The sequence below is a fragment of the Somniosus microcephalus genome, unplaced genomic scaffold (assembly GCF_052327205.1).
Source record: "Somniosus microcephalus isolate GS21.2 unplaced genomic scaffold, FLI_Smic_1.0 scaffold26, whole genome shotgun sequence".
Taxonomy (NCBI): domain Eukaryota; kingdom Metazoa; phylum Chordata; class Chondrichthyes; order Squaliformes; family Somniosidae; genus Somniosus; species Somniosus microcephalus.
Genome location: NW_028225213.1, coordinates 201,712 through 225,147, shown reverse-complemented (window position 1 = coordinate 225,147; position 23,436 = coordinate 201,712). Strand labels below are relative to the sequence as shown.

At 47.8% G+C, this 23,436-nt stretch overlaps 1 pseudogene; it reads left to right on the top strand.

Annotated features, from left to right (window-relative positions):
* Nucleotides 1-17,894, top strand: part of LOC147083890 (uncharacterized) — a 167,435-nt pseudogene extending 149,541 nt beyond the window's left edge.
* Nucleotides 17,895-23,436: the final 5,542 nt, after the last annotated feature.

Genomic DNA, 23,436 nt, shown 5'->3' with positions numbered 1-23,436 from the left:
AAAGAGAAACTGTTTCCAATGGCTGAAGGTCCAATCACAAGAGGGCACGGATTGAAGGTGATTGGTCAAAGAACCAGAGGCGGAGGAAAAACTTTTCTTCTGCAACGGGTGGTTCGGATTTGGAATGCACTGCCTGATAGGGCAGTCAATACAGATTCAACAGTAACACAAAAAGTTAGCATGCAGGTACAGCAAGGAATTAGGGAGGCTCATGGAATGTTGGCCTTTATTGCAGGGGGATGGAGTATAACAGTAGGGAAGTCTTGCTACAACTGTACAGGGCACTGGTGAGACCACACTTGGAGTACTGCGTACAGTTGTGGTCTCCATATTTAAGGAAGGATATACTTGCATTGGAGGCAGTTCAGAGAAGGTTCACTGGGTTGATTCCTGGGATGAAGGGGTTGACGTATGATGAAAGGTTGAACAGGTTGGGCCGATACTCATTGGAGTTTAGAAGAATGGGAGGTGATCTGATTGAAACATATAAGATTCTGAGGGGGATTTATCCGGCCGCCTGCACAGGACATACACCGGCCATGCTGTGATCGCTGCTCTCTCCTTCCACTTCTAAAACCCTGTAAAAGGAGTGTAGCAATGGGTAAGAGGGAGAATGTTGTCTCGTGTCGCCCTTTCCCAGCCCAGGGGCAGTAAAGCTGATTTTCAGGCCCCAGCTGCTGCACAGGTTGGTTGAAAGAATCAACAGTAATGGCGGCTGTAATCCCAAGTCCCCGCGCTCCAGAAAGCGCTCCGGCCACCGCGCTGAGTTGTGGCTGACCCCGCGCTTGCGCTCAATGGCCGCACCCTCTCCTGCTCCACAGGCGCCTGGCCCGCACCGCGCATGCTCAGCACACGCCCTGGGCCCCTGTCAATCATCCTCCCCTGCGCGCTGGGCCCCTGAGCTCCAGGCTGCCGCGTGGGGCTTTCTTTGTAAAGTCGGTGTTGGTTAAGAGCTGCAATCAGTGAGGGAAACATAGAAGATAGGAGCAGGAGTAGGCCATTCGGCCCCTCGAGCCTGTTCCGCCACTTAATGAGATCATGGCTGATCATCCAAATTCAGCACCCTGTCCCTGCCTTCTCCCCATATCCCCTGATCCCTTTAGCCTTAAGAAATATATCTAACTCCTTCTTGAATATATTTAATGAATTGGCCTCCACTGCCTTCTGCGGTAGTGAATTCCACAGGTTCACCACTCTCTGGGTGAAGAAATTCTTCCTCATCTCAGTCCTAAATGGCTTACCCCATATCCTTAGACTGTGACCCCTGGTTATGGACTCCCCAGCCATCGGGAACATCCTTCCTGCATCTAGTCTGTCTAGTCATGTTAGAATTTTATAAGTTTCAATGAGATCCCCTCTCATTCTTCTAAACTCCAGCGAGTATAAGCCCAATCGACGCAATCTCTCCTCGGATGTCATTCCTGCCATCCCAGGTATCAGCCTGGTGAATCTTCGCTGCACTCTTTCCATGGCAAGAACATCCTATCCTCAGATAAGGCGACCAAAACTGCACACAATACTCAAGGTGTGGTCTCACCAAGGCCCTGTACAACTACAGCAAGACATCCTTGTTCCTGTATTCGAACACTTTCGCTATGAAGACCAACATACCATTTGTCTTCTTAACCGCCTGCTGCACCTGCATGCTTACCTTCAGTGACTGGTGCACAAAGACACTCCGGTCTCGTTGCACTTCCCCTTCTCCCAATCTATTGCCGTTCAGATAATAATCTGCCTTCCTGTTTTTGCCACCAAAGTGGAGAACCTCACATTTATCCACATTACACTGCATCTGCCATGCTTCTGCCCAATCACCCAACCTGTCCAAATCATACTGGAGTTTCTCGGCATCCTCCTCACAGCACACACGCCCACCCAGCTTTGTGTCGTCTGCAAACTTGGAGATATTACATCTAGTTCTCTCGTCTAGATCATTTATATATATTGTGAATAGCTGGGGTCCTAGGACCGATCCCTGCGGTACCCCACTAGTCACTGCCTGCCACTCGGAAAAAGAGCCGTTTATTCCAACTCTTTGCTTCCTGTCTGCCAACCAGTTCTCTATTCAAGTCAGTACCTTGACCCCAATCCCATGTGCCTTAACTAGCGCTCCCGCAGTACTGCCCCTCCGACAGTGCGGAGCTCCCTCAGCACTGCCCCTCCGACAGCGTGGCGCTCCCTCAGTACTGTCCCTCTGACAGTGCAGCACTCCCTCAGTACTGCCCCCCGACAGTGCTGCGTTCCCTCAGCACCGCACTGGAGTGTCAGCCTCGCTTTATGTGCTCGAGTCCCTGGAGCGGGATTTGAACCCACAACCTTCTGACTCTGCTATCCACTGAGCCACAGCTGACTCCAGTCTTTTACACAGTTTCATCATAACTTCCTTGCTTTTGCACTCAACTCCCCTGCTTTAGGAGAGGCGTAATGATGAATTGTTAAACAGTTTTTTTTGCAGAGTGACCAAGGCTGTCTGTAGGAAACAATCGCACATTTGAAAGCAGCTTGTATTGTGAAGCTTGTGCCCCTTTGCCAGGCCCGCTGCCTGCGGCCCCTCTCCCAGATTCCAGCCCCAGCTCTGTGCTGACTGAGCTGCTCTCACCTGGGGACAGCGCGTCACAATCGGCCCCAGCGCACCTGAGCTGGAGAGGCGGCCCCGCCCCCTTGCCGCGCCGCCATTGGTTGGAGGACCAGGCCGCCCAGTTCAGTCCTCCCACCTCAGCCCTCTTCCTATTGGTCAGCGCTTCCGTCAGTCAGAATCACATTGTTCCGGCTCACTCTGCGCAGGTCAATCCGCTCCGTTCGGTGTCCGCGGAGGTCCCGCCCGACTCTCAGGTTTGGTTTTTCTCGTACTTTACTTTATAATCTCGCTCTCCGCTCCGCCCCTTACCTCGATTTAAATCGATTCCCCAACACTTGACTTTACCCCGGCCGCTGATTCCGCCTCTTCCCCGGGCCCGGCCTTCCGTCTGCTCTCCGAAGGCCCTGCACAGGCGCACTGGCAGCCTCGTGTTGTGCCTGCCCGCGCTGTGATTGGTGCAGAGGAAGGCAAGTGGGCGTGTCCGGCCCCCGGACCCACGTGGGGGAGTCAAAGGATGGCTGGAGCACATGCGCAGCCCGCCTCGCACCGTTGGGAAGCTTTTCAAATTTTTTTTTTTGCGAAACAAATTGAAAACACTCATTAATTCCCCCAACCTCCTCCCCTCTAAAGTGCGATTATTATTATTTGTGTTTTTCCTCATTTGTGTGGGGTGTCTTTTTTTTACCTTGCGGTGGCGTGCGCCGATCCAACCGACCCCTTGGCGTTGCGTGCTGGCGTAAGCGCGTAAGCGGAGGGAGGTGATTGACGCGAGGCGCCCGCCAATCAGGAGCGCGGAAAACGCTGGGAGGACCGGGCGGGCTGACGGTCCTCCAACCAATGGCGGCGCGGGAGGGAGGGAGGGGGGCGGGACCTCGGTGGGCTGCAGGCCGCTTTCCTGCTTTCATTGTCTGCAGGAGCTGTTATAGAGTCATAGACTCATAGAGTTATACAGCACAGAAAGATGCCAGTACACTTTACACCTAATCCCAGCCTATTACCATCTCGTCTAGCTTCTAATCTCTTTTACTTCTTTTGGTTCTTTTATTCTTTTGTCCGATCGCAGCCCTGCCTTCGATCTAGTTCCTTTTCTCTCCAGTTTTGAAGAAGGGTCAAACCCGAAACGTCAACTCAAATTTCTCTCCACGGATGTTGCCTGACCTGCTGAGTTTTTCCAGCATTTTCTGTTATTTCGGATTTCCAACATCTGCAGTATTTTGCTATCGTACAGAAAGAGGCCCTTCGGCCCATCGTGTCTGCGCCGCCCATCCATCCCTGTCTATTCTAATCCCATTTTCCAGCACTTGGTCCATAGCCTTGTATGCTATGGCGTTTCAAGTGCTCATCTAAATGCTTCTTGAATGTTGTGAGGGTTCCTGCCTCTACCACCCTTTCAGGCAGTGAGTTCCAGACTCCAACCACCCTCTGGGTGAAAAAGTTCCTCCTCAAATCCCCTCTAAACCTCCTGCCCCTTACCTTGAATCTATGCCCCCTTGTTATTGACCCCCCTACTAAGGGGAAAAGTTTCTCTTTGTCTACCCTATCTATGCCCCTCATCATTTTGTACACCTCAATCAGGTCCCCCCTCAGCCTTCTTTGCTCCAAGGAAAACAACCCCAGCCTGTTTAGTCTTTCTTCATAGCTGAGGCGCTCCATCCCAGGTAACATCCTGGTGAATCTTCTCTGCACCCTCTCCAAAGCAATCACATCCTTCCTATAGTGAGGCGACCAGAACTGCACACAGTACTCCAGCTGTGGCCTTACCAGCGTTTTGTACAGCTCCATCATAACCTCCCTGCTCTTATATTCTATGCCTCGGTTAATGAAGGCAAGTATCCCATATGCCTTTTTAACCACCTTATCTACCTGTTCCACTGCCTTCAGGGATCTATGTACATGTACACCAAGGTCCCTCTGACCCTCTGTACTTCCTAGGGTCCTACCACTCATTGTGTATTCCCTTGCGTTATTTGTCCATCCAAAATGCATCACCTCGCACTTTTCAGGGTTAAATTCCATTTGCCACTTTTCCGCCCATCTGACCAACCCGTTTATATCGTCCTGTAGCCTGAGGCTTTCCTCCTCGCAATTTACCACCCCACCAATTTTCGTGTCATCTGCGAACTTACTGCTCATACCTTTTACATTCTCATCCAAATCATTTATGTAGATCACAAACAGCAAGGGACCCAGCACTGATCCCTGAGGTACCCCACTGGACACAGGCTTCCAGTCACAAAAGCAACCTTCGACCATCACCCTCTGCCTCCTGCCACTCAGCCAGTTTAGGATCCAACGTGCCAAGGCACCCTGGATCCCATGGGCTCTTACCTTCTTGACCAGTCTCCTATGCGGGACTTTGTCAAAAGCCTTACTGAAGTCCATGTATACCACATCCACAGCATTTCCCTCATCCACCCCCCTAGTCACCCCCTCGAAAAATTCAATCAGATTGGTCAGACATGATTTACCCTTGACAAAGCCATGCTGACTATCCCCGATTAATCCTTGCCTCTCCAAGTGGAGACTAATTTTGTCCCTCAGAATTTTTTCCAATAATTTCCCTACTACAGATGTTAGGCTCACTGGCCTGTAATTCCCTGGTTTATCCCTGCTACCCTTCTTGAATAATCGTACTACGTTAGCTGTTCTCCAGTCCTCTGGTACATCCCCTGTGGCCAGAGAGGTTCTGAAAATTTGTGTCAGAGCCCTTGCAATCTCCTCCTTTGCCTCACACAGCAGCCTGGGATACATCTCGTCTGGGCCTGGGGATTTATCCACTTTTTGGCCTGCTAAAACTGCTAGTACCTCCTCCCTCTCGATGCTAATATGTTCAAGTATATCACAGTCCCCTTGCCCGATTTCTATGTCTGCATCGTCTTTCTCCATAGTGAACACAGATGCAAAAAATTCATTTAAAGCCCCGGCTACATCATCTGGCTCTACACACAGATTGCCACTTTGGTCCCTAATGGGCCCTACCCTTTCCCTGGTTATCCTCTTGCCTTTAATATACTTATAAAACATCTTAGGATTTTCCTTTATTTTGCTCGCCAGTGTTATTTCATGGCCCCTCCTCGCTCTCCTAATTTCTTTTTTAAGTATGCCCCTGCACTTTTTATACTCCTCTAGGGCTTCCTCCGTCTTTAGTCTTTTGTAACTGCCAAAAGCCCCCCTTTTTTTCCTAATGCATTTTTGTATATCCCTTGTCATCCAAGGTTCCCTTTGCTTGTTGGTCCCACCCTTGACCTTTACGGGAACATGTTGGCGTTGTACTCTCTCTATTTCCCTTCTGAAAGTCTCCCACTGCTTTGATGTGGATTTTCCTATAAGTAGCTGCTCCCAGTCCACTTTGGCCAGATCCTGCCTTATCATATTAAAATCGGCCTTCCCCCAATTTAGAACCCTTATTTCCGGGCCGTCTTTGTCTTTTTCCATGACCACCTTAAATCTCACCGAATTATGGTCACTGTCGCCAAAATGCTCTCCTACTGACACTTCCACCACTTGCCCGGCTACATTCCCTAGAATTAGGTCCAGTACCGCCCCCTCTCTTGTAGGACTTTCTACATGTTGGCTCAAAAAGCTCTCCTGGATGCACTTTAAGAATTCTGCACCCTCTAAGCCTTTCACACTCTGACTATCCCAATTAATATTGGGGAAGTTGAAATCCCCCACTATTATTACCCTATTATTTTCGCACTTCTCTGAGATTTGCCTACATATCTGTTCCTCTATCTCCCCCTGACTGTTTGGGGGCCTATAGTACACTCCCAGCAAAGTGCTTGCCCCCTTTTTGTTTTTAAGTTCTACCCATATGGCCTCATTAGAGGAACCCGCTAATATATCATCCCTCCTTACAGCAGTAATTGACTCCTTAATTAATATTGCAACACCCCCTCCCCTTTTACACCCCCCTCTGTCCCGCCTGAAGATTCTATACCCCGGAATATTGAGCTGCCAGTCCTGACCCTCCCTCAACCATGTCTCCGTGATAGCAACAATATCGTACTCCCATGTGTTCAACAACAACTTCAGTTCATCCACCTTATTTGCAAGACTCTGCATTAAAATAAATGCCTTCCAGCCTTGCCATATTCCCTTTTGCCTTCACATATTTGCTCTGCCTTCCCAGCTGACTTGTTTTTTCCTCCGTATTTGGCTGTAAATCACCCCCTACTATAGCTCCACTCTGTACCCCATCCCCCTGCCAAGTTAGTTTAAACCCCCCCCCCCCCCAACAGTGCTAGCAAACCTCCCCGCAAGGATATTGGTCCCCCTCTGGTTCAGCTGTAAACCGTCCGACTTGTACAAGTCCCACCTTTCCCAGAAGCAGACCCAGTGATCCAGGAAACTAAAGCCCTCCCTCCTGCACCATCCCTTTAGCCACGCATTCATCTGTTCTATCTTCCTATTCCTATACTCACTAGCACGTGGCACCGGGAGTAATCCAGAGATTACAACCTTTGAGGTCCTGCTCTTTAATCTTCTACCTAGCTCCCTAAATTCTTGCTGCAGGACCTCATCCCTCTTTTTACCTATGTCGTTGGTACCAATGTGGACCACGACCTCTGGCTGTTCGCCCTCCCCCTCCAGAATGCCCTGCAGCCGCTCAGTGACATCCTTGACCCTGGCACCAGGGAGGCAACAAACCATCCTGGATTCACGTCTACGGCCACAGAAACGCCTATCTGTTCCCCTTACTATAAAATCCCCTACCACTATTGCTCTCCCACTCTTCTTCCTCCCTTCCTGGGCAGCAGGAGCACCCCCAGTGCCAGGAAGTTGGCTGCTGCTGCCTTCCCCTGGTAAGTCATCCCCCCAACAGTATCCAAAGCGGTATACCTGGTTGAAAGGGGGATGGCCACAGGGGTCCCCTGCACTACCTGCCTGCTTCTATTCCGCCTGGTGATCACCCATTTCCCTTCTGCCTGTGCAGCCCTACCCTGCGGTGTGACCAACTCACTGTATGAGTAATTCGCGACCCTCTCAGCATCGTGAATGCTCCACAACCCATCCACCCGCAGCTCCAGCGCCCCAAGACGGCCCGTTAGTAGCTGCAGCTGGATGCATTTCTGGCACACGTGTTGGTCAGGGACACTGGCAGCGTCCCTGAATTCCCACATAGAGCAAGAGGAGCATATCACGGGGCTGGGCTCTCCTGGCATGGCCGACCCCTTTAATCAATTTAAATTAAATTAATTCAATACCACCAGTAAAGTAAGCCTTACCTGGTCTCTGGAGCCCTTTTTGGCCCGCTCTACCGCTGAAGCACCCACCGAAGCTCTGAGGCCTTGCCTCACCTAACTCCCTGACTCACCCAACTCTCAGCAACCAGTTAAGACTCCCTGACTCACCCAACTCTCAGCAACCAGTTAAGACTCCCTGACTCACCCAACTCTCAGCACTCTGTTGAAATCGCACTCAGGGAAGGGGAGGAGGGGGTGGAAAAAAACCCAGCTTGTGAGTGTTTATTCCTTTGCATTACCTTTATTGCAAGGCTATTCATCAACTGCATTCATTTAAAAATAAGTGAACCTTTTCTCTTTTTGACTTTTATCCAGAACAAAGAGCCCTGGTGCTGTGAACATTTTGTGGGCAGCCACTTTTAAAGGGACAAAGACCAGCATTCTTCCTCCTCTCTCTCTCTCTCTTGTGAGTATTTGTGGTGGGTGAGAGGGTGGGGAGGTGAGTCAAAGGGGACTGCGGCCCCTTTTCAACAAAACCAATTGCTTGGCCATTTAAAGGGGAATGGGTGCCCCCCAGGTATTTAAAGGGGCAGTGCCTCTCTCTTTCTGTATCATGTAAGAGCAGGGAGGTTCTGCTTGAACTGTACAAAACACCAGTTAGGCCACCGGCTAGAGTGCTGCGTGTAGTTCTGCTCGCCCCATTGCAGGAAAGATGTGACTGCTCGAGACAGGAGACTTACGAGGATGTTGCCAGGGCTAGAGAATTTCAGATACAAGGAAAGATTGAATACATAGAAACATAGAAGATAATCTACATCCTAGGGCACTTAAGGAAGTGGCCCTAGAAATAGTAGATGCTTCGCTGGTCATCTTCCAAAATTCGATAGACTCTGGAACAGTATCCATGGATTGGCGGGTAGCTAATGTTACCCCACTGTTCAAAAAAGGTGGGAGAGAGAAAACGGGGAATTACAGACCGGTAAGCCTGACATCGGTAGTGGGGAAAATGCTAGAGTCCATTATAAAAGACGTAATAGCAGAGCACTTGGAAAACAGTGACGGGATCGGACAATGTCAACATGGATTTACAAAGGTGAATCGTGCTTGACTAATCTACTGGAATTTTTTGAGGTTGTAACTGGTAAAATAGATAAGGGAGAACCAGTGGATGTGGTGCATTTGGACTTTCAGAAGGCTTTCGATAAGGTCCCGCATAAGAGAACAGCGTGTAAAGTTAAGGCACATGGGATTGGGGGCAAGGTACTGTCTCTGATAGAGAACTGGCTGGCAGACAGGAAGCAAAGAGTGGAATTTCAAAAGGCTTTCGATAAGGTCCCGCATAAGAGATAGAAACATAGAAGATAGGAGCAGGAGTAGGCCATTCGGCCCCTCGAGCCTGCTCCGCCATTCAAAGCAATCATGGCTGATCATCCAAGTTCAGTACCCGGTCCCTGCTTTCTCCCCATATCCCTTGATCCCTTTAGCCTTAAGAAATATATCCAACTCCTTCTTGAATATATTTAATGAATTGGCCTCTACTGCCTTCTGTGGTAGAGAATTCCACAGGTTCACCACTCTCTGGGTGAAGAAATTCCTCCTCATTTCTGTCCTAAAAGAAATCCCTTATCCTTAGACAGTGACCCCTGGCTCTGGATTCCCCGACCATCGGGAACATCCTTCCTGCATCTAGTGTGTCCAGTCCTGCCAGAATTTTATAAGTTTCAATGAGATCCCCTCTCATTCTTCTAAACTCCAGGGAGTACAAGCCCAATCGACCCAATCTCTCCCCATACGTCATTCCTGCCATCCCAGGTATCAGTCTGGTGAATCTTCGCTGCACTCCCTCCATGGCAAGGACATCCTTCCTCAGATAAGGCGACCAAAACTGCACACAATACTCAAGGTGTGGTCTCGCCAAGGCCCTGCACAACTGCAGCAAGACATCCTTGTTCTTGTACTCGAACCCTCTCGCTATGAAGGCTAACATACCATTTGCCTTCTTAACCGCCTGCTGCACCTGCATGCTTACCTTCAGCGACTGGTGCACAAGGACACCCAGGTCTTGTTGCACTTCCCCTTCTCCCAATCTATTGCCATTCAGATAATAATCTGCCTTCCTGTTTTTGACACCAAGGTGGATAACCTCACATTTATCCACATTATATTGCATCTGCCATGTTTCTGCCCAATCACCCAACATGTCCAAATCATCCTGGAGTTTCTCGACATCCTCCTCACAGCACACACGCCCACCCAGCTTTGTGTCGTCTGCAAATTTGGAGATATTACATCTAGTTCCCTTGTCCAGATCATTAATATATATTGTGAATAGCTGGGGTCCAAGGACCAATCCCTGCGGTACCCCACTAGTCACTGCCCGCCACTCGGAAAAAGACCCGTTTATTCCAACTCTTTGCTTTCTATCTGCCAACCAGTTCTCTATCCAAGTCAATACCTTGCCCCCCAATCCCATGTGCCTTAACTTTACACGCTAATCTCTTATGTGGGACCTTATCGAAAGCCTTCTGAAAGTCCAAATACACCACATCCACTGGTTCGCCCTTATCTATTTTACCAGTTACATCCTCAAAAAATTCCAGTAGATTAGTCAAGCACGATTTACCTTTTGTAAATCAATGTTGACTTTGTCCGATCCTGTCACTGTTTGCCCAGTGCTCCGCTATTACATCTTTTATAATGGACTCTAGCATTTTCCCCACTACCGATGTCAGGCTTACCGGTCTGTAATTCCCCGTTTTCTCTCTACCACCTTTTTTGAATAGTGGGGTAACCTTAGCTACCCTCCAATCCATGGATACTGTTCCAGATTCCATCGAAAACCCAGCAGCTTCTCCATCTCCACTCCAGCTCAAACTGCTGTAACAAAAAGACCTACGCAGGCGGCCAGGGGCCGACTTCCGTCACCTGCAAGGCTGTGTGTAGGAAACAATTGTGCATTTGAAAGCAGCTTGTATTGTGAAGCTTGTGCCCCTTTGCCAGGCCCGCTGCCTGCGGCCCCTCTCCCAGATTCCAGCCCCAGCTCTGTGCTGACTGAGCTGCTCTCACCTGGGGACAGCGCGTCACAATCGGCCCCAGCGCACCTGAGCTGGAGAGGAGGCCCTGCCCCCTTGCCGCGCCGCCATTGGTTGGAGGACCAGGCCGCCCAGTTCAGTCCTCCCAGCTCAGCCCTCATCCTATTGGTCCGCGCGCCCGTCAGTCACAGGCCCGGGCCAGCCTCCACCTGAATGGCCTCATCCTCTGATGACGTCACAATCGGGCCCCAACGCACCAGCGCCGGGAGAGCAAAGTCCCGCCCCCTTGCCGCGCCGCCATTGGTTGGAGGACCAGGCCGCCCAGTTCAGTCCTCCCAGCTCAGCCCTCTTCCTATTGGTGAGAGCTCCCGTCAGTCACAGGCCCCGCTCCGCTCCGTTTGGCGTCCGCGGAGGTCCCGCCCGCCCGACTCTCAGGTTTGGGTTTTCTCGTATTTTACTTTATAATCTCGCTCTCCGCTCCCCGCCTCACCTCGATTTAAATCGATTCCCCAACACTTGACTTTACCCCGGCCGCTGAATCCGCCTCTTATCCGGGCCCGGCCTTCCGGCTGATCCCCGGAGGCCCCGCACAGGCGCACTGGCAGTCTGGTGTTATGGTGGGGCCGAATGAGCATGCGCAGCCCCGCCTCTCCACATTTAAAGAGACACCCACCCCCTCCACATTTAAAGGGACCCCACCCCCTCCACATTTAAAGGGACTCCCTCCCCCCTCTCGTGTGTTCTTCTGATTAAAGGGACTGTGACAATTCCCCCAGCCACCGCACTTTAGCAAGTATGTGAAAGACCTTGAGAGCCAGCCAGTGGCTCAGTTGGGAGCACCCTCGTTTCTCAGTCAGAAAGTTGTGGGTTCAAAGTCCCCACTCCAGGGACTCGAGCACATAAACCTAGGCTGACGCTCTGGTGTTATGGTGGGGCCGAATGAGCATGCGCGGCCCCCCACTGTCGGAGGGGCAGTACATGAATGAGCGCCGCACTGTGGGAGGGGCAGTACTGAGGGAGCACTGCACTGTCGGAGGGATAGTACTGAGGGAGCGCCGCACTGTCGGAGGGGCAGTACTAAGGGAGCGCCGCACTGTCGGAGGGGCAGTACTAAGGGAGCGCCGCACTATCGGAGGGTCAGTACTGAGGGAGCGCTGCACTGTCGGAGGGTCAGTACTGAGGGAGCGCTGCACTGTCGGAGGGACAGTACTGAGGGAGCGCCGCACTGTCGGAGGGGCAGACCTAAGGGAGCACCGCACTGTCGGAGGGTCAGTCCTGAGGGAGCGCTGCACTGTCGGAGGGGCTGTACTGAGGGAGTGCCGCACTGTCGGAAGGTCAGTACTGAGGGGGTGCCGCACTGTCGGAGGGACAGTACTGAGGGAGCGCCGCACTGTCGGAGGGGCAGTACTGAGGGAGCGCCGCACTGTCGGAGGGCCGTCTTTCCGATGAGACATTCAGGTGGACATAAAAGATCCCGTTATTTCGCAGAAGGGCAGGAGAGTTATCCCCGGTGTCCTGGCCATTATTTATGATGCAAATTGGCTGCAGTGTTTCCCACATTACAACAGCAACTACACTTCAAAAAGTAATTCATTGGCGGTAAAACCGTTGGTCGTGAAAGACGCTGCATAAAGGCCAGTCTTTAACATAAGAACATGAGAAATAGGAGCAGGAGTAGGCCAATCGGCCCCTCGAGCCTGCTCCACCATTCAATAAGATCATGGCTGATCTGATCCTAACCTCAAATCTTCTATCACTCTGCATCCACCCGAACCCATGTGATCTCCCGGGAGAGGCGAAAAATCAGAAAAAGCCCCAATGGCCAATTTGGGAGAAAAAAATCTGGGAAATTCCTCTCCGACCCATCTAGGCGATCGAAATTCTTCCAGGAGATCACTCTGTCCCTATATTTTCTACAGTACTTACCTTCTGTAAAGGTGATCTCCACCCCAGCCAGGAACAGGAATAAAACCATCTCCTGAAATCTAACACAGAATTAGAACACAGTAGGAGCAGAACCAGACTACACGGCCCCTGGGCCCACTCCACTAAACACAGGCCCATGACCATTCCGAACCTAGACTCATGTCCAATTTCCTGCCCGCTCCCCGTAACCCTTAATTCCCTTTACTTCTAGGAAACTATCTATTTCTGTTTTAAATTTATTTAATGATGTAGCTTCCACAGCTTTCTGGGGCAGCAAATTCCACAAACCTACCACCCTCTGAGTGAAGAAGTTTCTCCTCATCTCAGTTTTGAAAGAGCAGCCCCTTATTCTAAGATTATGCCCCCTAGTTCTAGTTTCACCCATCATTGGGAACATCCTCACCGCATCCACCCGATCAAGCCCCTTCACAATCTTATATGTTTCAATAAGATTGCCTCTCATTCTTCTGAACTCCAATGAGTAGAGTCCCAATCTACTCAACCTCTCCTCATATGACGACCCCCTCATCCCTGGGATTAACCGAGTGAACCTTCTTTGTACTGACTCGAGAGCAAGTATGTCTTTTCTTAAGTATGGACACCAAAACTGTATGCAGTATTCCAGGTGCGGTCTCACCAATACCTTGTACAACTGCAGCAATACCTCCCTGTTTTTATATTCCTTCCCCCTAGCAATAAAAGCCAACATTCCATTGGCCTTCTTGATCACTTGCTGCACCTGCATACTAACTTTTTGAGTTTCGTGCACCAGGACCCCCAGATCCCTTTGTACTACAGTACTTTCCAGTTTCTTGCTATTAAGATAATAACTTGCTCTATGATTTTTCCTGCCAAAGTGCATAACCTCACACTTTCCAGTATTGTATTCCATCTGCCAAATCTCTGCCCACTTACTTAGCCTGTCTATGTCCCTTTGCAGGTTTTTTATGTCCTCCTCACTCACTACTTTCCGTCCCATCTTTGTATCATCTGCAAACTTTGATATGTTACACTCGGTCCCCTCCTCCAAATCGTTAATATACATTGTAAAGAGTTGGGGACCCAGCACTGACCCCTGCGGAACACCACTAGTTACTGGTTGCCAATCTGAGAACGAACCATTTATCCCAACTCTCTGCTTTCTGTTAGAGAGCCAATCCTCCACCCACGCCAGAATATTACCCCCAACCCTGTGATTTTTTATCTTGAGCAATAATCTTTTGAGTGGCACCTTGTCAAATGCCTTTTGGAAGTCTAAATACACTACGTCCACTGGTTCCCCTTTATCCACCCTGTATGTTACTTCCTCAAAAAACTCCAGCAAATTTGTCAAACATGACTTCCCCTTCATGAAACCATGCTGAGTTTGTCCTATTAAATTATGTTTATCCAAATGTCCCGTTACTGTCTCCTTAATAATGGACTCTAACATTTTACCAACCACAGATGTTAGGCTAACAGGTCTATAGTTTCCAGCCTTCTGCCTACTACCCTTTTTAAATAAGGGTGTTACATTAGCAGTTTTCCAATCTGCCGGGACCTTTGCTGAGTCCAGTGAGTTTTGGAAAATGATTACCAATGCATCCACAATCCCTACCGCTACTTCCCTCAAGACCCTAGGATGCAAGCCATCTCTCCTGTATTTGCATTAATTACTTATATAAACCTCTTTTACTGTCTCTTGCAAGGGGAGGAATTGCAGACGGGCAGCTTAACGCAAACTTCACACGAAGATCTGACAGAGTCACTCGATTCACCAGGACCTGAATATCATCGACATATGGAAGCAGAAAGCAGCACTCAGAATGCGGGCAAACTGCACACGTGTCTTATGTGTGGACGTGGATTCAACCGAAGGTGCAGCCTGGGGAGGCACAAGTGTAACCAAAGCAAGGAGAGTCTGTGCAAATGTCGGGAATGCGGGAAGGGATTCAGTTGCCTTTCCGAGCTGGAGACTCATCAACGCAGTCACACTGTGAAATGGCCGTTCACCTGCACCGTGTGTGGGAAGGGATTCACTCATTCAAGCACCCTGCAGGCACACCAGCGAGTTCACGCTGGGGAGAGGCCGTTCACCTGCTCCGACTGCGGGAAGGGATTCACTCAACAATCCAACATGCTGACACACCAGCGAGTTCACACCGGGGAGAGGCCGTTCACCTGCTCTCACTGTGAGAAGAGGTTTAACCAGTCTGGCAACCTGTTGATACACGAGCGTGTTCATACCGATGAGAGCCCTTTTCAGTGCCACGACTGCGAGAAGGGCTTCAGAAGATCCAGCGACCTGATACGGCACCAGCGAGTTCACACCGGGGAGAGGCCGTTCACCTGCTCCGTGTGTGGGAAGGGATTCACTCTCTCCTCCGCCCTGCTGATGCACCAGCTGGTTCACACTGACGAGAGGCCGTTCACCTGCTCCGAGTGCGGGAAAGGATTCAATTGTCCCTCCAATCTGCGGGAACACCAGCTGCTTCACACTGACGAGAGGCCGTTCTCCTGCTCCGAGTGCGGGAAAGGATTCACTCGTCTCACCTATCTGCGGGTACACCAGTTGGTTCACACTGACGAGAGGCCGTTTAAATGTTCCGAATGCGACAAGAGTTTCAAATGCTCAAAGGACCTGAAGATGCATCGACGCAACCACACCGGGGAGAGGCCATTCAGCTGTTCTCACTGCGGGAAGAGGTTTACGCGCTCATCCGATCTTCGGAAACACCAGTTCACTCACACTGGAGAGAGGCCGTTCCCCTGCTCAGTGTGTGAAAAGGGATTCACCACTTCATTTCACCTGCTGAGACACCAGCGAGTTCACACTGGGGAGAGGCCGTTCCCCTGCTCAGTGTGTGAAAAGGGATTCACCAGTTCATCTAACCTTCTGAGACACCAGCGAGTTCACACCTGAGCACACTGGTCCCATTCTGCTGTTAATCACATGAAGGACTGTTCTGTGTTAATAATGGCAATTACGGGGTTGGGGGGCGGGGGGCGGTTTGAAGATGCTGATAACCCCAGTAACTAGGCTGGAGTTTAAGAGGGGTCAGCCTCGGCTCAGTGGGTGACACTCTCACCTCTAGAGTCAGAAGGTCGTGGGTTTGAGTCCCACTCTGGAGACTTGAGCACGTAACCTAGGCTGACACTCCAGGGCAGTACTGAGGGAGAGCTGCTCTGTCAGAGGTGCCATCTTTCGGATGCGACGTTAAACCAAGGCCCCGTCTGCCCCTCAGGTGGGTGTAAAAGATCTCGTGGCTGCTATTTTGAAAAACGGAAGCGAGAAAGGATCTCGACTCGGAAGATCAGGAAGTAGAATAAGGAGCTAAGGATAACAAGGGGCAGAAAACACTGGTAGGGGTAGTATAAAGGCCCCCTAACCGTAGCTAAACTGTTAGACAGAATATTAATCAAGAAATAGCAGGAGCTTGCAACAAAAGTAATGCAATAATCTTGGGGGACTTTAATCTTCATATAGACTGGACAAATCAAATTGGCAAAGGCAGTCTGGAGGATGAGTTCATGGGATGCATTTGGGACAGTTTCCTAGAACAATATGTCATGGACCCAACCAGGGAACAGGCTACTTTAGATCATGTGTTGTGTAATGAGACAGGGTTAATTAGCAATCTCACAGTAAAGGATCCTCTGGGGCAGAGTGATCATAATATGATAGAATTTTATGTTAATTTTGAGAGTGACTTGCCTCAGTCCAAAACTAGAGTCTTAAACTTAAATAAAGCCTATTGCATAGGTATGAGGGGCGAGTTGGCTAAGGTAGATTGGAAAAATAGATTAAAAGGTATAGCGGTAGATAAGCCGTGGCTAGCATTTAAAGAAATATTTCATAATTCTCAACAAAAATACATTCCATTGAGAAACAAAAACTCCACGGGAAAAGTGATCCAACCGTGGCTAACTAAAGAAGTTAAGGATAGCATTAGATTGAAAGAAGAAGTTTATAATGTTGCAAAGAATAATAGTAAGGCTGAGGATTGGGAGAGTTTCAGAAACCAGTAAAGGTTGACCAAAAATTGATTAAAAGGGAAAAAATAGAATGAGAGAAAAATAGCAAGAAATATAAAAGCAGATTGTAAGAGTTTCTACAAGTATGTAAAAAGGAAAAGAGTAGCAAAAGTAAACGTTGGTCCCGTAGAGGCTGAGGCAAGAGAAATTATTATGGGGAATAAGAAAATAGCAGAAAAGTTTTAAAAAATATGTCTTCACAGTAGAAGACACAAAAAGCACACCAAAAATGGTGGGGAACCAAGGGTGTAATGAGGGTGAGGAACTTAACGTAATTAATAGAAGTAGAGAAAAGGTACTAGGAAAACTAATGGGACTGAAATCCGACAAATCCCCTGGATCTGATGGCCTACATCCCAGGGTTGTAAAAGATGTGGCTGAAGAGATAGTGGATGCATTGGTTTTGATCTTCCAAAATTTCCTAGATTGTAGAACGGTCCCAGCAGATTGGAAGGTCGCAAATGTAACACCGCTATTCAAGAAAGGAGGGAGAGGAAAAACAGGGAACTACAGGCCAGTTAGTGTGACATCAGTGTAGGATAGTGTGTACCTGTAGGATTTAGCAAACATTATTAAGATACGATAACCATTTTAACATAACTATAATATGTGAAATTGTATGTTAAGAGCCTAAAAGCCTGTATAAAATGGAGAATGGCTGAGAGCACAGCAGGATGGGATTATGCCAACCTGACTAAAAAGCTCTGTTTAAAATTACTGAAGTAATGGAATGTTGTGCTAAGTTTATGGACACGAGGAATTCAGCAATATTATGCTTAAAGAGGTAAAAACTAGAGAGAACATAAGAACATAAGAAATAGGAGCAGGAGTAGGCCAATCAGCACCTCGAGCCTGCTCCGCCATTCAATAAGATCATGACTGATCTGATCCTAACCGCCAATCCACTATCACAGAACCATCTCCTGAATCTAACAGAATTAGACACATGAAATAGGAGCAGGATCAGGCTACACGGCCCCCAAGCCCGCTCCGCTACCCACAGGGCCATGACCGATCCGAACCTAGACTCATGTCCAAATTCCTGCCCGCTCCCCATAACCCTTAATTCCCTTTACTTCGAGGAAACTGTCTATTTCTGTTTTAAATTTATGTAATGATGTAGCTTCTACAGCTTTTTGGGGCAGCATATTCCATGGACCTACCACCCTCTGAGTGAAGTAGTTCCTCCTCATCTCAGTTTTGAAAGAGCAGCCCCTTATTCTAAGACTATGCCCCCTAGTTCAAGTTTCACCCATCATCGGGAACATCCTCCCCGCATCCACCCGATCCAACCCCTTCACAATCTTATATGTTTCAATAGGATCGCCTCTCATTCTTCTGAACTCCAATGAGTAGAGTCCCAATCTACTCAACCTCTCCTCATATGTCCATCCCCTCATCCCCGGGATTAACCGAGTGAACCTTCTTTGTACTGACTCGAGAGCAAGTATGTCCTTTCTTAAGTATGGACACCAAAACTGTACGCAGTATTCCAGGTGCAGTCTCACCAATACCTTGTACAACTGAAGCAATACCTCCCTATTTTTATATTCTATCCCCCTAGCAAGGAAAGCCAACATTCCATTGGCCTTCTTAATCACTTGCTGCACCTGCATACTAACCTTTTGAGTTTCGTGCACCAGGACCCCCAGATCCCTTTGTACTTCAGTACTTTCCAGTTTGTTGCCATTAAGATAATAACTTGCTCTACGATTTTTCCTGCCAAAGTGCATAACCTCACATTTTCCAGTATTGTATTCCATCTGCCAAATCTCTGCCCACTTACTTAGCCTGTCTATGTCCCCTTGCAGGTTTTTTATGTCCTCCTCACTCACTACTTTCCCTCCCATCTTAGTATCATCTGCAAACTTTGATATGTTACACTCGGTCCCCTCCTCCAACTCGTTAATATACATTGTAAAGAGTTGGGGACCCAGCACTGACCCCTGCGGAACACCACTAGTTACTGATTGCCAGTCTGAGAATGAACCATTTATCCCAACTCTCTGCCTTGTTAGATAGCCAATCCTCTATCCATGCCAGAATATTACCCCCATCCCGTGATTTTTTATCTTAAGCAATAGTCTTCTGTGTGGCACCTTGTCAAATGCCTTTTGGAAGTCTAAATACACTACGTCCACTGGTTCCCCTTTATCCACCCTGTATGTTACTTCTTCAAAGAACTCCAGCAAATTTGTCAAACATGACTTCCCCTTCATAAAACCATGCTGACTTTGTCCTATTAAATTATGATTATCCAAATGTCCTGTTACTGTCTCCTTAATAATGGACTCCAAAATTTTACCTACCACAGATGTTAGGCTAACCGGTCTATAGTTTCCAGCCTTCTGTCTACTGCCCTTTTTAAATAAGGGTGTTACATTTGCAGTTTTGCAGTCTGCTGGAACCTTTGCTGAGTCCAGGGCGTTTTGGAAAATTATTACCAATGCATCCACAATCCCTACCGCCACTCCCCTCAAGACCCTAGGATGTAAGCCATCAGGTCCAGGTGATTTATCCGCCTTGAGTCCCATTATTTTACCGAGTACCACTTCCTTAGTGATTTTGATCGTGTTTAGCTCCTCCCCCGTTCAGCCCCCTGTTTGTCCAGTGTTGGGATATTCTTAGTGTCTTCTACTGTAAAGACTGATACAAAATATTCATTCACTGTTTTTGCCATCTCCATATTTCCCACCATTAATTTCCCGGTCTCATCCTCTAAGGGACCAACATTTACTTTAGCCACCCTTTTTCTTTTTATATAACTATAAAAACTCTTACTATCTGTTTTTATATTTTTTGCTAATTTACTTTCATAATCTATCTTCCCTTTCTTAATCAATCTTTTTGTTATTTTTTGCTGTCTTTGAAAGTTTTCCCAATCCTCTATCCTCCCACTAGATTTGGCTACCTTATATGCCCTTGTTTTTAGTCGAATACTATCCTTAATTTCTTTACTTAGCCACGGATGACTCTCTTTTCTCTTACACCCTTTTCTTCTCAGTGGAATATATATTTTTTGGAAGTTGTAAAATAACTCCTTAAATGTACACCACTGATCATGTATCGTCTTACCCTTTCATCTATTTTCCCAATCCACTCTACTCAATTCCGCTCTCATACCTTCATAGTCTCCTTTATTCAAGCTTAGCATGCTTGTTTGAGATCCAACCTTCTCACCCTCTAATTGAATATGGAATTCAACCATGTTATGGTCACTCATTCCAAGGGGATCCTTTACTAGGACATTTTTAATTAATCCTGTCTCGTTACACAGGACCAGATCTAAGGTTGCTTGCCACCTGGTCAGTTCAGTTACATACTGCTCAAGAAACCCATCCCTAATACACTCAATGAACTCATCCTCAAGGCAGCCCTGCCCAATTTGATTTGTCCAATTAATACGTTAGTTAAAATCCCCCATAATTATAGATGTTCCCTTATTACAAGCCTCAACTATTTCCTGATTGATACTCCGTCCAACAGAGTTGCCACTGTTCGGAGGCCTATAGACTACGCCCAGTAGTGTTTTTCCCCTTATTATTCCTTACCTCCACCCAAACTGTTTCATTATCCTGATCTTTTGGCCCAATATCATTTCTCTGTATTACAGTGATTCCTTCCTTTATTAACATAGCCACCCCACCTCCCCTTCCTTCCTGCCTGTCCTTCCTGATCGTTAAATAACCCGGTATGTTTAATTCCCAGGCATTGTCACCCTGCAGCCATGTTTCTGTAATGGCCACAAGATCATACCCATATGTAGTTATTTGTGCCATTAACTCGTCTATTTTGTTACGAATGCTACGTGCATTCAGATAGAGAACATTCAAAGATGTTTTGTGACACTTAGTTCCTGCTTTTGCCCTTTTTATTACTTTACCTTTTACTCCATACCTTCTGCCCCTTCCTGACACGCTCTGGTTTTCAATTTCCCCACTGCTACCTAAGTCTATGACCTTCTCTGTTGTCATTTTTATTATTTGCGCTCTAGGAACCTCCCCCCCACTAGTTAGTTTAAAGCCCTCTCTACAGCCCGAGTTATATGATCCGCCAGGACTCTAGTCCCAGCACTGGCCAAGTGAAGCCCGTCCCAGTGGAACAGCTCCCTCCTGCCCTAGTACTGGTGCCAGTGTCCCAGGAAGCAAAACCCATTTCTCCCACACCAGTCTTTGAGCCACGCATTTAACTCTCATTTTATTTGTCCTAGCCAAATTCGCTCGTGGCTCAGGTAATAATCCAGAGATTATTACCCTTGTGGTTCTGCTTTTTAATTTGACCCCTAGCTGCTCAAACTCCCTCAGCAGAACCTCCTTCCTTGTCCTATCTATGTCGTTGGTACCAACATGGACCACGACAACTGGATCCTCCCCCTTGTTGGAGTTGGAGACGTCCTTCATTGGTCCAGCTATCGGATGGACCGACTGTTCCGTCAACATTCTAGGAAGTGTTCTGTGAAAAGTGAAGATCTGAGATAAGGGTACTTTGTTATACATGGAGAAAAAGTCAGAAGGATCAAACAAGGTCATAAGATGGGTAACGAGGGAGCAAGACTTTTTACCAGGTGTTAGAGGGTTAATTACTGCCACGTCGGCAAAACGAGGGGGAAAAAGGGTAGAAAGATACAGGTTTTGAACATCGAAAGCAGCGCACCGTGTAACCAGAGATTGATAGGAGCTTCGGTCAACAGAACACAGCAAGATCCCAAGGAAGCGCGCATGGGACAACGGAACACAGCAAGATACATCAGGAGAATTGCGCCGCGCTCACTCGGAAGGAACGCCGGGGTTTGAACGAACAGACTGTGACTATCTTCTTGTTAAGTACTACTTCTTTGTACTGGATTTTTAATGTTTAATAAACCTGTTTTACTGATACACAATATACCTGTACCGAGAGTGGTTTGTGTCGTCACGGACTGTTTTACTGATACACAATATACCTGGACCCAGAGTGGTTTGTGTAGTCATGGACTGTTTTACTGATACACAATATACCTGGACCCAGAGTGGTTTGTGTAGTCACGGACTGTTTTACTGACACACAATATACCTGTACCCAGAGTGGTTTGTGTGGTCACGGACTGTTTTACTGACACACAATATACCTGTACCCAGAGTGGTTTGTGTAGTCACGGACTGTTTTACTGATACACAATATACCTGTACCCAGAGTGGTTTGTGTAGTCACGGACTGTTTTACTGATACACAATATACCTGTACCTAGAGTGGTTTGTGTAGTCACGGACTGTTTTACTGATACACAATATACCTGGACCCAGAGTGGTTTGTGTAGTCACGGACTGTTTTACTGACACACAATATACCTGTACCCAGAGTGGTTTGTGTAGTCACGGACTGTTTTACTGATACACAATATACCTGTACCCAGAGTGGTTTGTGTAGTCACGGACTGTTTTACTGATACACAATATACCTGTACCCAGAGTGGTTTGTGTAGTCACGGACTGTTTTACTGATACACAATATACCTGTACCCAGAGTGGTTTGTGTAGTCACGGACTGTTTTACTGATACACAATATACCTGTACCCAGAGTGGTTTGTGTAGTCACGGACTGTTTTACTGATACACAATATACCTGTACCCAGAGTGGTTTGTGTAGTCATGGACTGTTTTACTGATACACAATATACCTGTACCCAGAGTGGTTTGTGTAGTCACGGACTGTTTTACTGATACACAATATACCTGTACCCAGAGTGGTTTGTGTAGTCATGGACTGTTTTACTGATACACAATATACCTGTACCCAGAGTGGTTTGTGTAGTCACGGACTGTTTTACTGATACACAATATACCTGTACCCAGAGTGGTTTGTGTAGTCACGGACTGTTTTACTGATACACAATATACCTGGACCCAGAGTGGTTTGTGTAGTCATGGACTGTTTTACTGATACACAGTATACCTGGACCCAGAGTGGTTTGTGTAGTCACGGACTGTTTTACTGATACACAATATACCTGTACCCAGAGTGGTTTGTGTAGTCACGGACTGTTTTACTGATACACAATATACCTGTACCCAGAGTGGTTTGTGTAGTCACGGACTGTTTTACTGATACACAATATACCTGGACCCAGAGTGGTTTGTGTAGTCACAGACTGTTTTACTGATACACAATATACCTGTACCCAGAGTGGTTTGTGTAGTCACGGACTGTTTTACTGATACACAATATACCTGTACCCAGAGTGGTTTGTGTAGTCACGGACTGTTTTACTGATACACAATATACCTGGACCCAGAGTGGTTTGTGTAGTCACGGACTGTTTTACTGATACACAATATACCTGTACCCAGAGTGGTTTGTGTAGTCACGGACTGTTTTACTGATACACAATATACTTGTACCCAGAGTGGTTTGTGTAGTCACGGACTGTTTTACTGATACACAATATACGTGGCCCCAGAGTGGTTTGTGTAGTCACGGACTGTTTTACTGATGCACAATATACTTGTACCCAGAGTGGTTTGTGTAGTCACGGACTGTTTTACTGACACACAATATACCTGTACCCAGAGTGGTTTGTGTAGTCACGGACTGTTTTACTGATACACAGTATACCTGGACCCAGAGTGGTTTGTGTAGTCAGGGACACATTATTACAAGAGCTTTTGAAAGCTACATCAGTCATTGGGAAAATGCTGGAATCCATTGTTAAGGAAGTGGTAT